This window comes from Gouania willdenowi, chromosome 18 (assembly GCF_900634775.1).
Source record: "Gouania willdenowi chromosome 18, fGouWil2.1, whole genome shotgun sequence".
NCBI lineage: Eukaryota > Metazoa > Chordata > Actinopteri > Blenniiformes > Gobiesocidae > Gouania > Gouania willdenowi.
Window position 1 is genome coordinate 9,172,293 of NC_041061.1, and position 4,084 is coordinate 9,176,376.

A 4,084-nucleotide genomic window follows, 5' to 3' on the forward strand; every position below is an offset into this window, starting at 1 on the left:
CTGTGGTTTTGAGGTTGTTAAAATTGTTGAACAATTAAAATAATTTTGACGGATCGCACTCCAGGAAATTTAATCCATTGTCCTTCTCTTTTAGAGAATCTTTCATCCATCCATCCATCCATCCATCCATCCTCATCCGTGGTCGGGTCGCGCTCTCCAGCTTGACTCGTCAACTTTTTCTTGACCAAAATGTAAAGAATTGTCTTGATCAAATGGCAGGGATTTACTCTTTTAGGCTGTTTATGAGTCAAATTGAATTTAAACCATCATTAGCTCGAGTCGGTTCAGAAACGCTGTTTATTTCCTCCGTTTCATCCACAGAATGTTTAAAATGAGCTCTTTAAATTTTCACTCTACTGAAAAGCACAACTTTGTTTTTCTTCACCTCAGCTGCGAGAATGCCCATTCTCATCTCGGAGGTTGTTTTACCTCAGTGGGCGGGGCCTCTGAATCTGGAATATTTGAGGGCGTAACATGTTAATGACGCATTTATCATCACCTGATGACTTGTACGCTGGGATTGGTCAAATACGAATGTTGGTGCTGTCGTACGACACCATGTGTACTCAGATTTGCACCCGTTTTTACGCAACGTTGATAAATGAGGGCCATTTTGTCTCCAGCATGTCCTGGGTCTTCCTCTGGGTGGCCTACCTCTGGCTCTGGGCTCTACTCCAAGCCCCTCTCGGATGACTCAGCTTCTCACCCTATCTCTGCGGTAGAGCCCAGCCACCCTATGAAGGAAGCTCATTTCGGCCGCTTGTACCCATGATGTTGTTCTTTCGATCGTGACTCATGACCCTGGGTGAGAAACTAAGAATATTTTTTGAACAATTTGAGAGCGTTTTTGCTTATTTTTACCCTTTTTCTGCAACTACACCAAACTTTCCATATTTTAACCTGTTTCCATCACTTTTTCTTGCCTTATTTTTGCTCCTTTTAATGCATTTTTGCAACATTACTCCCATTTGTGCCACCTCATCAAATTTCAATGCCTTTCCTGCAATTTTTTCCACTTTCAAGACAATTTTGTCACGTGTAAACCCTTTCCACCACTTTCACATATAATGTCTCACATTGTTGACCCATCATTGTCAATTTTAACCTCTTTTCACCATATTCCACGCTCGTGTTTGCCAATTTAACCACATTTGCAAATTGTAACGCCCATTATTTTCCAATTTAAATGAATTGTTCCAATGTTGACACTTTGAAGTGTTTTTACCTCGTTTTTTGTCCATTTTTGCCCACTCTAATATGCAACTTTTGGCACTCATAAACCCTTTCCACCACTCTCACCTATAATGACCAATTATTGTCACTTTTAACCTCTTTTCACCATATTTCATTCTCATGTTTGCCAATTTAATCACATTCAGGTTTTGTCATACCCATTATTTACCAGTTTAAACTAATTGTTCCTACTGTTTTCTGCCACTTTTAAGCCAATATGGACACTTTGAACCCTTTTTACCTCTTTTTCTGTCCATTTTTGGCCACTCTAATTTAATATAATTAATTTAATAACTAATTTCTATGGTTGTTAAAATCCCATTTCACCACCTTTTCCACAGTTTTTAGTCAGTTTTAACACGTTTTATTTCTGATTAAAACAAGGATTTACATCTTTATGACGCTACTATGGTGCGAATAATAATAAACTTCCTGGAAAATAGTGGATATTATTCAGATAAATAAATAAATGTGGTTAAATAGTGGATATTATTCAGATAAATAAATAAATGTGGTTAAATAGTGGATATTATTCAGATAAATAAATAAATGGTTAAATAGTGGATATTATTCAGATAAATAAATAAACAATATCACAGATTCATAGAACAATAGACCATTATTTTGCTGACTTTATGGATGGACCCCAAAAATCTCCCCCCTTTGTTCCCACTTATAGATGACCCTGTCTCCACATGACTGTTCACGTCTGTGTTCAACCACCTTCAGGTACAGAGGGGGGTCTTTGGTCTCTGGAATCTTTATTTTGGGGGGTCACGGAATGAAAAGTTTGAGAACCACTGATATAAATCAGGGGCTCTGACACCCCATACTCCCGGAGAACAGGTTTGACTTTCAAATCTTTCACATTCTTACAAAAATATCTTTGACTCGTCAAGAAAAAAAAAAAAAAAAAATTCCCATCTTATGACTTGGAAAGTTTAGATGTTTGTGTGACGTCAATGATAAACGTTCCTGCTACGCTTCCTCTCCTGTCACTGGGTCAGTTATGTGGAGTTCTCCTGCCTTCTCTTCATATATTCAGCTCAGCATCTGGAAGGCAATCATTACAGCTGGAGTAAATTAGAGGTTTGAAGGTTTTTCCTGATGCAACATGTCACTGCTGGAACGCTGACAATAGCATGTGCAGGTTAGCCAGGCTCTTTACTTTCAAACTTCTCTGATTTCCAAATACTGTCATTAGATCGACAGACTTCCTTATTGTTCCACTAGTAATGTTTTAAAGGGTGTTTGGTCCTTTGCTTTGAAATGTTCTCAATACATTACCATTCAAAATTGGAACTTATGTTCCATTTTTCCATGTAATGATCATTTTCAAATTCACAGCATCAAACTGACTTATCGCCCTTTGTGGGCTTTGTAATTTGGCACCTGACTCATTATTTTCTGAGATGTCGGAAATTTGTGTAAATGCTTTAGGAAGGAGGAAGTATTTGATAGATTTGTAACAATATTGGGGCGATATTTACTATTCTTATCTGTTTCTCTGTTCAATAAGTCGGGTTATAAAAGGATTTGGGTCCAAAAAAAAAACTTCAACCACATGCAGTAACTCGCATTTTAGACTGATGTCTAAACATCACAATGATAAGTATGTATGTAGGCGTGAAACTCAAAGACGTGAGCCATATGCAGCTGCTGAGTGATTTTACACATGCAGTATAGATAAAATTACAGAGAAACCTGCTGATGATCAAGTAAAACAGCCTATATTGTGTAAACTTCTGGGTATTTTCTTACTTTTAATCAGAATTGACTCAAACTATTATAATAAATATGTTTACTTTTAGTCAGGTTTTTGTGAGTATCATGTGATTATTTGACTAAAATGAATTTGTCACCACAGATTACAAAACAACACAGACATTTGTTCTGAGGTCATGCACTAAGTGATGCGTTATTAAACCACACAAAATCAATTTAACCCTTTAGATCATGTAGTTCAGCCTGCAGGAGGAAGTCAAAATGTGAGTTGGATTTCACAGTTTCAGGGTGATGAATATGTTGTATTAGTGGTATATGTTCAATCAATACATGTTTGGTAGATTTTTTTTTTTCCAAGAATTAATAATAATATGTTATTCCTCAACAGGAAAGGTAAAATTGAGGGACAAATTCCACAGGTACTGTGAAATGTTTGCTAACCACTGGTCTACACCAGTCATGTCCTTTTCTCTGAGACACACTCTTTTATTGTTTAAAAAAATAATATACTGATCCATGTCCATCATCTACGAAACTGTCAGACGCGCTCTTAGTTTGAAAACGGCCACTTCCGGTGTCATGTACGGAGTGTGCGTCGTACTGAGATTGTATATGCGCACGCGCACACATGTGCACTACTGGAAAATTAATTTTTGCTAGAAAAAAATTAATTGTTTTTGTTTTCAAAGTGAACGGACACACGTTTATTTGTTTATTGGATTAAGTTAGGGTTATAATCTCAGTACGGAGGTAAACTCAGTACGTGACACCGGTTGCACAATATCAAAAAAAAAAAAATTGAGGTTTTGTTTTTTCCTGTCTTCTAGTTAAATTTTGAAAAATGATAATCAATCAGTTTTAAAAGTTTTGTTTACCCCTTTTTGGCCTTGATAAAAAAAAAAAAACCTGGGATTTTAAGCTTAATTTAAAAAATTTTAAATCTATTAACAACTATGTTTTTATTTTCTAATATTTTTCCTGAACGGAAAATCAAATAACCACTATATACACTGACCGACACTACAAGGATAAACCGTATCCAGGGTAAAATAAAAAAAAATAAATAAATAAAATAAAGGACCGGGCCGGAACCCCCTCACCCACCTTTCGTTCCGCCCATGGAAAA